Genomic DNA, 12768 nt, shown 5'->3' with positions numbered 1-12768 from the left:
GCACATTTGAAAAACTTAAGAACCCCTAAGTTCATCAGTTAATTCTTCATCCTTAATTCCTATTACATATGGAATATTGTTTGGTTTTGTTTTTTTTTTGAAAGCTCTCTACTTTGTAAACACAGATAAATCCGAAGTTACCCCACAGAAACTCCATTAGCGTCCAAACCCTTTTGAATCTCAGAAATTTCCAGTTGTACCACTTCATCTTTGTCTCTACAACTCATTAAAACCTGTCTTTATTTTCCTGAGAGTCAGGTTGATTTCCTTTCTCCTGTGAGTTACATACCAACAACCAGATTTGAGAGAAAGACTGAATTGTGGTCAGAATCTGCCTGGGACTCTGGAAATCAGCATTTCTGTTCTGCTTTACTAAAGGTGAGCTTTGTGATGTTGGGCAGATCATTTACTATTTCTCTGACCCATTTTCCTTCTCAAACCTGATGAAAATAATATTTCCATGCTTCACAGAAGAGTTATGAGCATAAATTAATTCATATTTATGAGGTACTAAAGGAATTCTGATGAGTACCATAAAAACGCTGACTTACAAATAAAGACCTCTCTGTGTTCTGGCTGTCCACTGATATAGCTGTTTTTCTCCACTTCTTAAAGTAAGGACTTCTTTTCCCAGAGTAATATTTTTCACTTGTGACACTTCTTGATTTTACCTCAGAACAATGAGTACTTGTACACTGCAGTTGCAGTGATTATTTTTATGCATGATGTGCTATATATGAAGTTTCGGTGTCCTTTATAGCCAAATAGAACAGAAGAGTTTCTTTTTAAGATTTATTTTTAAAGCCTGTGAAAAAGCAGCAGACTTGCAGCTGACAAGGGCGAAGCATGGCACCTTAATACAAAAAAGCAGAGGGAGGATGGGAAACAGAAAAGAGCACTGCTTATGATTGCCATTCAATCCTAGGGAGACTCCCATGATCCAGGATGTATAAAGTGCCCCTTCTTACTCTATCTGGAAGGCAGGTCTTTAGTGGGCTTCTGTAGTCCTTTACCAACTTTGTTGGTGACAACAACAACAAATAAATAAACCAGAGTGAGGAAGCAGAGAAAAGCAGTCTTACATTCTTTCCCTTTCATAGATGAACTTGAACCCCGTTGTTGGCACACAAGGTAGGAAATCTTTAGCAGAATCTACAATGCATACATTGCACCATAGTGCTTCCAGTAATTTGTGCAGTCCTACCTAAAGAAGGGCTGTTCCTATGGGGAATGAGCAGCAGTGCTGTCACAGCCTCCTCAAACCTGTGCAGTGCTTGGATCAATCCCATTTTCTATGCCTTGCCACAGGGAAAAGAGCAACGTCTGCTTATTGCTATGAAATCTGACTAAGGCCTATTGCAGTCGTGTTGAGTCAAGTCAGCAGAAAGGCTTGGGAAGGCTTACAGTAATGCAAAAAGTTTATCTTTCTCTCTCAAAAAACAGAACAAAGTAACAGTTTTAACATCAGCTTCCCAAAGGATATCACATATGCGAATTAAGATTTTCGTTGCTTGAATGCACTTATTTCTCAATGTATATTTATGTTAACATGCAAGTACTGTATAGGAGTTAGCTATACCATGCTATTTTGAAGTCTGCATGGCTAAAAGGAAGTCAGTATATGCGGGGAAAGAAGTTTCCCACTGTGCAAAGCAGCTTTAAAATGTCTTGAAAAAAGAAAGTGATTGAAAATCCTTCTCCCTATGCTTGAGCAGCATTAGGAATAATAGGAAGCTGTGGGGCATCATTCAGAAAAGAAGACTGTTGTGTAAGTAAGACCCTGGTAACAGGATTCAGACAGCCCTTTGAGTATTCTTGCCTTTGAATCTCCTCAAGCTGGGCGAGAGGAAGTAGACAGCATTTTAAGCCATATACTGCCACTTGCAGGTCAAACTAAGTTCACATCAGCTACACATGGCACAGATAGAAGCCCATAAATGCATATACATGTAGTTCAGGCTTTCAGAGAGGGATCTGACAGATGCACTAGAATTTGACATCCTCTCCAGACAGTAAATTTGAATGAAGCTTGCTTTTGCACCTGTGAGGAAGCCTTTAGAGGCAAACATCTCAATAAGTTGGATTGCATGCATGAGTTACTGGCGGAGGAGCAGAATCCCTAGATTTTCACAACATTGACATTAATGCATATTGAGAAAATGCTCTTGAACAGCCAAACCAATTGATATTATTACATGCAGCCAGTTCAGGACTGCATCAGTGTGAGTCCTGGTCTGGGGAAAAGCACTCGTGCTTTCACACCATCTCTGCCTCACGTCAGAGCACTTCTTGCACTTGGTGCACACCCATGCTGCCATTGGAAAGCTCTGCACTGCTCCAAGCAGCTACTTTTCTGAAAGAAACAACCGTGAGGCTACCTGTGCCAAGGGCTTGGCCAGAGGAGATGCAGCAGTTCAGGCTGTGGGCATTATCCAGGCACTGTTCATGTAGCAAGCACTGGATAGTGAGCAATCAGAGGGGAAGGAGGGCAGCAGACCTGTCACTCCCAGAGCATCATGCTGCTAAGAGATTTCAAAGCTGGCAGAAGGAGCCAGGACAGAGCCAGAGTGACACTAGTTCAGTATGTCCCAGTTGGCACGGACCCCAGGCTGAGGTTCAGAAGTGTCACCTTGAACAGCACTTTAAAGCCACTGGCTGAATTTGAAGGATGGAGGATTGGTGCTCTTCAGGGCCTAAGAAACAAAACACAGCAATGCTTGCCTCAAAGTCTTCAAGCCAATGTACATTTGAAGAGAATTCAAAGAGTTGGACCTAAGTGATCTTTGAGGTCCCTTCCAAACAAAGCCATCCTATGATTCTAAGGTTTTCGAGGGAGTCGCAGAGAAAATTAGGTTCAATGCAATGTATGTAAGAGGTGGCCCCCATCTCGGAGTAGAGGTGCATTCCTGTTGGTATTTTAAATTTGTAATTCATCAGCAGAGCCTAAATTACCCTGTAAAGATCATATTACCGCACAGCCATATTATGCCCGCATGACTTCATCACAATAACATCCCAGTCATAATTTGGGCTGCTGTAAAAAGTAAAAAAGTGTGAGATTATGAAAACATTAATTGCTTTTCAGGCAGCAGAGTGACCAAGCTCTGCACTCTTGACAATACGGGATCTGTTCTCTTGTTAGTGCACTGCTGTACTCTTACATGCTCCAACAGTTGGGAAAGAATTCTGTTAACCTGTGAAAGGGTGACTGAACCTGCTCATCTTTGGATTTGGAGTACACAGACAGCTTATATAGGGAAGAAATAGATATGTCTGCTGTTCCCACTAAGCAGTTTGAACAGCTGAAAAGCAAGGAAGCTTAAATAGCTGCACTCAGCAAATTAAGCGGCAGTGAGAAAACTGCTCTGGAATTAATTGGTTGTGGTAACTGAACATGCTCCTTGATGTAAAACTTAATTGCTCCACTTTCAATATATTATATGCATTTCACTGGACTTAAGCTCAAAGTCATTACTCCTTTCTTTCAGATCATTTCATTCTTGCATTTTTGTAATTAGGGATTTTGTCTGAAGCATCTTAAAGTAGTTAAAACTTGTTTACATTTGTACAGGCTGCTCCCTGACAAGTTTTAGTAAAAGGTTTTGCTAATTTGTACCACAGGCTAGGGGAAAAAAAAAAAGCACCTATTTTTCCTAGGAAAAAGACAAAAACAAAACAACACAGAAAAAAACTCATCTGTGAAAATATATGTATAGAAGTGTGTTATATGCATACAAATACATAGGTCGCTCTGAAAGTTATGCCTCATTTATTTCCATGTAAAATATAACAGATACAAAGAGCACAATAACACTATTGGATGGTGTAAATTCTCAGCTACAAAACACTGTTTTTTAAGCCTCTGCTTACACAATTCCACATCAGACATTAATCTGTCAGACTGCCCCTCTGCTGCCATCTGTCGCACAGTAACAATATGCAACGAAACAGTGTTGGGAAGGTTCAACTGCTGCTGCTGGACCAACAACATCCACCTCCGATGTCTTGGGCCAACATAATAAAACAAGGGGCATTAGTTTCTCAGCAGCTCTCATACATTTTATTCATTTAATGTGATTGTAGTATAGTATTCATATTTCTAAGTGTTTTGGCAAACTTATATTAGCAGAAGAATTAGCAGAATTAGCATTACAGCATCTAAACCTAAATAGTAGCATTAGTAACCTAAGCTTGGGTTCTTGATTTTCTACATTTAGTTCTTCTACAAATATATATATATATATATCCTTGGAATCTAGTGGGACAAATGTATTAAGCTGTTTAAAAAAATGAACAAACAAAAAACCCACAACATTTTAAGAGCACAGGAAAAGGATATTTGAATTTAAAAGCTTATGTATTTTTAATCTAGACCTTACACTCTGTTTATTCCTTCAAGTCTGTCAGCCCCTCAAAGGTTGAAACATCTGTAACTCAGTCAACTAAGGGAAAGACTGGAGCATCCTCATTGTAACTCATTGTAACAAAAAGTGCTGTATGCAGTATCTCTGATTAAGAGGGACACAAATTATGTAACCATAGTTGCTCAGCACACCACAAAGTTCCATTAGTGAGCTTTGGTTGCTTTTAGGAATCTCAGATCATGTCTGGTTTGATGTCACAGGTAGTGGAACAGAGTCTGATTTCCATGACCAAAGGAAAATGACAACAGGGTTAATTAAAACAAATCTTGCTCTGTAACCTGAGGATAAGTTTGCTTCCTGGTGCATGACTGAAGAATTTATTTCTCTAGAACCTGAAATTTCTGAAACTGTTTTTTACTTTTCTCCTCTTAAAACTTATTTTTTCTCAATCTGTTATTTCAGAGTCTAATACTGGGTGGCATTAATGAAGCAAAAGGAAAAATTTATAAGACAGAAACTGAAGGATTTTGAATCTTACAGTGATATGCGATTGAGGAAGTTTTAGGATCATATGAGGAGCCCTGAACACCTGGAAATCTTCTTTAATGTCCTTTGGTTGCTTATATAAATCAGGCACAACCAATCAGAAGAGGTTTATTTCTAAGGTTCCAGTAGAACAGACACATTTTTGAAAGATACACTGTGTGCACCTCAGTCTGTCACCTGCCATATTTCATCTGACCTCAGGTCCTGTTCAGCTCCCCACCCTTAGCACGGAGTCAACTGTTAACCTTCAAGGACACATCAGAGTTTGCAAGAACTCATAATTACAAGCTTCGGGTTTTGTGCCATTCATTCTCTCATCTCTAGCTTCAGACACTGCATAGAAAATACTCTACCTCAGTAGCCCTGTAACCTTGGAGCCATATATTTCTGTGAAGTTAAATTTCACAGGATTTTTGTGCCATGGAAGGAGGGGCTGCCACTGACTAGAGAATCTGAAGCACATGCACGCAGAACAAAATAACGTGTTGAACAGATTTTTGACAGAGGTTTTCCCTCAAAACAGACAGACAAACAAACGAACAAACAAAGGAACACCCAGGTATATGCTCCCATTTGTTACATAGATAAGTAAAATACAATATTTTTTTATAAAGTGGAAGAAATGCAGAGATTTAACATCAGAGTTCCCATTTGAACTACAGAGGCCACAAATCAAAACAGTGGATTCACCCTTAAAATTTTCTTAAATTCAGACCAAAATTATAAATATCAATCTGATCTAACATGCTCAAATTACATAAATGAAGGCTAGTGCCAAATAAAGATGCAAATAGGACATGCATTAAGAAAAAAATGTTTCTGAAGGAAGGTTTCAAAATTTCAATAAAATAGGCTACTTGGGTGAATATGCAAACAAAGGAGAAACGTCTTAGCCTCAGGGAAATGTTTCAGAGGCAATTCTTATGGATAATACATAATTTCATGGGCACTGTTTAAAAGTAATTAAAAAAAAATTGTGTAGCATGCAAGTGACATGAGAACTTAAAACCCTGGTTACCCGAGACTAGGAAGAACTATGGAACTCTTCCTAGATAGGTTAGGAGAAATATAATTCGTTCCTGTACAGAAAAGATCTAATGATTCCCTCTAGTTTTCAGTGGCTATAATAAGGTATCTGCATTTGTTGAACGAAAGAGCCACAAAAGGTAGGAACAGGTTTGGGTCAAGGAACAGCTTCATCCTTCTCTGCTCAATACAAAGACATTCTCACAGTTTGGTTACTCATTTCTTGGACATTTTAAGTTAGTTGTTTTACATCAGTTGTTACTTTGAAGACCAGTGTTTGGAACAATTAAAGAATTATGTTTTTCACAAGCAGTTCAATGGCAAAGAAGCATTCACAGTTGATAACTATCACACCTCCTGTGTTAGTAGGGCAAGGCTTTTTGATAAATATCTTCGACTTTCCAGTCAAAAATTTCATTAGTGTGTCAAGACAGAAGAGTAGAAAAAGTATTCCAGGACTGAGCAGGGTCGTTATGCATGCGGTGCTGGTCTTACTTCAAGGCTCACAAATGTGCTAGTGTACCAGCTCTTGCTAACAGGAATGTCAAGTTCAGTTGTAGTTTTTCTTGTTCAAGGGACATGTCTGGAATTTCATGTGCATACAGAAGTGTCTAAAGATGAAGAGAACATATCTTAAAATACTCGACTTTTTTGTGCAGTTTGGAACCTGACCCCTGGTATTTGAATGCTTTATTCTTCTGGATAATTCATGTAATTCATCTTCCTTGTAAGATTCTTCTGCAATGTTCAGAGGGCTTCCTGTACCCAGCAGAACAACAAAGCTGAGTTCAGGCAACACCTACTTGGAGAAGGGAAGAGCCAACTCCTCTGGATTATCCTCTTTTCAGTGAACATAAACACAGAGCAAAGACAAAGATATCTAATCACTCTGCACACTGAACCACGCTGAACCCAGCTGGATCTGTGTTGGCTTCTGAAGAGCCCATTAGGTACAACTCCACCACATCACTCTGGGTTTGCAATTACAGTCTCTAAGTCTGCTTTGGACCAATGTATCTTCATTCAGTAGCTGATAAGGATCAACTAGTTCCAACCTCTGCCTAGGCAAGATTGTCAGCCACCAGATGAGGCTACCTAGGATCCCATCCAACCTGGCCTTGAATGCCACCAGGGATGGGACAGACACAACCTCTCTAGGCAGCCTTTTCCAGCATCTCACTACCCTCTGTGTAAAAAAATTTCTTCCTAACATCTAACCTAAACCTCTCCTCTTTTAGTTTAAACCCATTACTCCTTGTCCTACCACTATCAGATCATGTAAAAAGTCACCCCCCCTATTGCTTGTAAGCTCCTTTCAAGTACTAGAAGGCAGCAATGAGGTTTCCCTGGAGTCTTCTCTAAGTTGAACAAGTCCAGTTCTTTCAACTTTTCTTCATAGGAGAGGTGCTCCAGCCCTTTGATTACCTTTGTGGCCTCCTCTGGACCCACTTCAACAGCTCCAGATCGTCCCTGTATGGGCAGCCCCAGACTTGGACAAAGTACTCCAGATGGGATCTCAGAAGAGTAGACTAGAGGGGGGCAATCACCTTCTTCTCCCTGCTGCCACCCCTCTTTTGGTGCATCCCAGGATACTGTTGGTCTTCCAGGAAACATTTCCCAATAACACGTTCTCACAGTTAACTGAAATTCCAGGGGTAAAAGGAGTGTATCCATATATTAATGACATACAGGAAATGCCACCTCTTCCTCTGACAAATATCCTTTAGCCGGATGTATAATTTTTCTCATTAGCAAACTGAGAAAGTATGTTTTTCTGTTACAAATGCAAATGTAACATTTGCGTGGATCAGTAAATATTTTTCCACTGCAATGCACACAGACCTGACAATTTGAATCTGATAGGAATTGCAGTGATAATTATGCAAATGCCATACAATACCAAAGGAAAGTAGTTTCTTAAATATTAATGTGGGAATTTTTATGTTACAATTATTATAGCAAGATGCATAAGATTAGAAGTGTACTGACCATAAAATGTCTCTGACCAATCAATTCTGCATGAGTGGTAAGGAAAAACTCAGCATCTTCTTTTGTAATTATGGCCACAGTATTTATTGTAAATCATTCTTATTAATCTGCCTCCAGGTATACAGCTATGCAGTCCATCCATGAGAGCTCCCACGGTTCTGTAATGCCCTGCAGACTGCAAATTGCCAGGATACATCAGTCTGCCACTATCACTGCACACCACACAGGGTTACTTGAGGCCGTTCTCGCTGTCAGTCTGAAGGAAAACATGTTATCTATAACAAGAGCACTGTGGTTTTTCTGTGCCATTTAAAGTGCTCAGGAAAATTTTTTATCGCATTTGTATGGCTGCAGATTAAAAAGGCTTCAAGTGCATTTCGTATCTAACAGTCAGTTCACCATAGAGTACAATGAACTCCACACTATGAATGTTAAAAACATAACAGTTCTATTATTGCAATAATAGACCATTTAGAAACTGATCTCTTGTGTGGCTGTCAGCTGCAGCTTGGTGCTGAGCACAGCATTAACTGCTTCTTCCTCAGTTCCATTAGAAACTCAGTTTCTTGTCTGCTCCTCAATGTTTAGAAGACCTGGCAAGTCACAGCAGTGCTCATTTCAACATTCATTACATCCGGGATACCTACTGAAGACGTGGAAACTGAGCATCCATTAATAATCCCTTTGAAGATAAAGTGAACGTTTTTTACTGAGGACCCTAGAAACACAAACAAGAATATTTACTCATGATTTGTTCTCTGACCCTATCATGCTACTATGATTAGGTTTCCAGCATTTTAGACCACAACTGACAGTAAGAGTTGTCACACTGTCAGGCCATTGCAGTGTGGAAGGCATCATATACTACATCATAAGTGGTGTGAAAGGTGCAAACGTGAGCTCTGCCTCAGGCTGTAAAACTCAGAGACAAGGATGAGAGCAGACTGACAAAGAAACTGACCCACGCTTCAACACTTCATGTAATCTTCCTGTTATCTAAATTGTCCTTCATCAAGGAAAACTGGCTAAAGGTTGTCATGACAAAGGAACAATAAAATAAATAAATCAATCATGTAGATGTTATTATCTTTACTGCATTCATTCTGTTAATAATTATCTCCCTGCCAGTTGATGTCAGCAGCAAGTTACAGAACATGGACAGATTTTTCATCTAAATCCTACTATTCTATTTATATTTCTTGATCACTCTTCCTGAACCATCCTACAAGCAAGATTTTATGGTTATCTTTAAGTTTTTAAGGCTAACCTGCACTGGCAATAAAAGTGATCCTTAATACAAAAGTATCTACGAGGGAGCAGGACATACTCTAAATTAAACTTTATAGCTTCCTTTAAATCTACACTACAGTTCTTAGAAGTACGAGACAATTTAATAGAACTTTCTGGTAAAAGTTCATACAGTATGAATATTACCTGGGTTAGACAGTACAGAAAAATTGATTTGACAAGTAAGATCATCCTTCTTTGCATCATGTAGGAAATATCTTCTGGCATGTTCAAGGTGAAAGTTTTCTTTCACCTTTTACAAAGGAGTGTGCTAGTCCTCAGCAATTTTCAGCAGGGAGTATACAGCCTGTGCACGACTCTGGCATTCACCTCTGCTCAGCTGTCTTCCTCCTCTTTGGATATCAATCCCCTACAGCAATGTCTGCTGTAGCCCCACAAGCAAATGGCACCCAGTGCTCATCACCTGTCCAAAGCACAAGTTTCCTGTGCTGCAGCTGGAAATTACCATCCCATCATTATTATGTCCTACTCCAGCCAGAGGAAAGCTGAATGGAGAGGGACGATATTTGCCAGTTCTCTTTGCAAGCCAGGACACAATATGGCACTTCAGAAGTGAGAGAAGGAAGATACTGCAGTTAAGTGATCTACTAGAAATGTATAATATAAAGAACTACACATGAAAATACGTACTGTAAATACCCAGATATCTACTTAGGCACTTCCCATCTCAAAATCCAATAAAATGCAGTAGCCTCACCTATTTGCTGTCAAAAGGAGTACAGAATCATATTGGAAAAGACCTACTTGTCATCCAGTCCAACCACCCAGCTAGCAAAAATAGTTGTCACTAAATCAAGTCCCTCAACACAACATCTAAATGTTCCCTGAACACCTCCAGGGTTGGTGACTCTGCCACCTCCCTGGGCAGCCCATTGCAGCATCTGACCACTCAGAAAAGTAGTATTTCCTAACATCCAGTCTGAATCTGCTCAGGCACAGCTTGAGGCTGTTGCCTCTAGTCCTATAACTGGTTACATGAGAAAAGAGGCCAAAGATGCAATAATAAGTGATAGCCTGCCATATTAGCCTGATTACTGTTATTTAAGAAACACATCTACGATAAAGAAAAGGATCACATTACTTATGTTAATAAAGGGAGGTACTTGCCTAGTTTCTCAATGTGTGTTAGTCTGACAGATTTCTATGTAAACATTACATGTTGCTGAAATCCTGAAAATTGATGTTTTCTGCAATTTTTTCAAGCTCAAATGGGATCTGCAACTGAGCAGCTCATAACTGAGACATTTTTCTGAGTTCACTTATCTCTTTAACTTTGAGACTGGACAATGATTTTCCATCTGATTTTCCCAGTCACTTGAGTTCAACAGTAAAGGAAAGCAATTAAATGTTAAGCTGTGGAGGGACCTTGAGGTCATGAAGGTATTGTCATTCATTGAATAGAGATAGAATAATGTTGTTTGAATACAGGTGTGCCTAATAGAGCGGTGCTGTAACAAATTCTTCACTGCAGCATCAAAGCAAGATAGCAGTCATGAGATTTGTCTGATTATGTAACTCCTTTTCAGAACACCCGAACTGATAAACGTGCTCCCAGGCACCTTGGAGCAAACACAGCAATATTAGCATACAAGAACTGTTGCCTCCACACAGCCAATAACAAATAAACATTTCTATTGCTTTTAACAACTTGCAGACAGGTGAAGGTCCCATTGATTCACAGCATTAAATCATACCAGTTTCTGTGAAGAACCTACATCTCTTTTTTTTAATAGAAAATTGATTCTAGCTTTTTACTCCTTGACAGAACTGCACTTCAACAGGAACTTTATGTTTATTGTTCGATGTTCTTGGCGTCTCAAGTGATGCAACTTGTGACAGCACCTGACCTGCTTTTATCGCAACCATGAGGCAAAAAATGCTCTTTGAGACATCATCTGCACTTCATTCAGGTGCCTTTTGATCGAAAGAATCTGAATTGTTAGATTTTATGGTATATGATGAATTTTTTTAGTGCTGCTGTAATTTAGAATAATGGGAATTACTCTTAGGGATGATTGTTAAAATCTTGAAATAAACTAATTAAGTAGAAGAAAACATATGCAAGGTCAGAACAAAACATAGAAGGTAGAAGATGAGAGCTTCTGTTTACGCTGTAAGAAAAGTAATTTGTCACCAGAAATAGATGGCAGGCGTCTCCTGATGCCAGAACTTTCAGAATACCAAATCCTGCTCCTGCTGATAAGAACCCCACTGTTTAGATATTTTTGCTCAGAAACAGTGGAACCAAACCATGGCATCAGCATTTGACCTTCCAATGCATATCTGCCCCTTCAGTAGTGAAGGTACAGACACTGAAACATTTGCAAACTCAGCAAAACTAGGCTTGAATATTCCAGCTCATAAAATAATTCTGACTAGGAAAGAAAAAAAGCAGGAAATAGATGAGAATGAAAATCATTAACTTTAATAGAAGGGAATTTGTTTGCACAGACTGAGTATAACACAAAACACACTTCAGAGGCTTGGAGTCCAGAACTGGAAATTTTAGTGACAGGAATAATAAAACAGGATGCTAGAGCCTGAAGAATAGTAAAACTCAACAAAGTCTGCTGTCTTTGGAAACTATTGCATTTAGTTCATTTCTAGTGGTGGGAAAGAACAAGGTAAGCAGTTAGGCTCTTTTGGAAAAGCTAGCCAACAATGGAAAATATATCCAACCTTCTTGTTAAGGCTAAAGCTGGTCTAACTTTTATTCACACTCACTATAATCTCTAGTTACAATCCTTTATGTCTATTAAGTAGTTGGCTGGTAATAAAGGCCAAGCTACTCCCACCTGCCACGTGAATGAGCAAGTGAGAATTAGGACAAGTCTTCCATTCTGTGCTACTTCTATTTAAGTAGTCCCAACATTGAACTCTAAGAAGAGACAGCCCTACAGATAAGATGGACATGAAGCAAGCACCTAATTGACCTCTTCAAATCCACATTAAAAAAAAAAAAAGTGCCTCAGTGCTCTATCAGAAATATCTCTTTTAAGGGGAAAGACTTTCCTCCAAGGGACGCTGAGATTTTGGTGCTATTCAAGAGGACTGTGGACTCATTTCTTTTTCAGGAAAGACAGTTCTTCCTTACATCAAAAGCAAGCTAATCCTGAGTCCAAAATGAAAACAAATAAAATAATTGGTGTCTGAAGAAAGTGCTACTTCTGAAACTGTAACTATTTTGTGGCTGAGCACAATTTTGTAATCCTTCTATTGGAGATGAAAGGCAAAGAGAATTTCAGTCTTAAATCTAAGATGTCTCCAAGTTGAAAAAATGCTTTCAACAATGACTACCTGAAATCAAACTCCAAGGCTATGCTCTTATAATTCATTTTATTGTACAATAAAACATTTTATTATTTTAATTCAGTTAACGCTAAACCTAGAGGTGTTGGTTTGTTTTTAAATACCTTGCATAAAAATGTCTCATCTCAGCAGAATCCTGGTGAACTGCAGGCCACCAGCAATAAGTGCTACATCTCATGAAGCTGCTGCAAATGTTGTGGAAAGAAGTATTAATTTGAAAGTCATG

The sequence above is a fragment of the Lagopus muta genome, chromosome 4 (assembly GCF_023343835.1).
Source record: "Lagopus muta isolate bLagMut1 chromosome 4, bLagMut1 primary, whole genome shotgun sequence".
NCBI classification, from domain to species: domain Eukaryota; kingdom Metazoa; phylum Chordata; class Aves; order Galliformes; family Phasianidae; genus Lagopus; species Lagopus muta.
The sequence above is the reverse complement of the archived record's forward strand: the minus strand, read 5'-3'. Positions refer to the sequence as shown.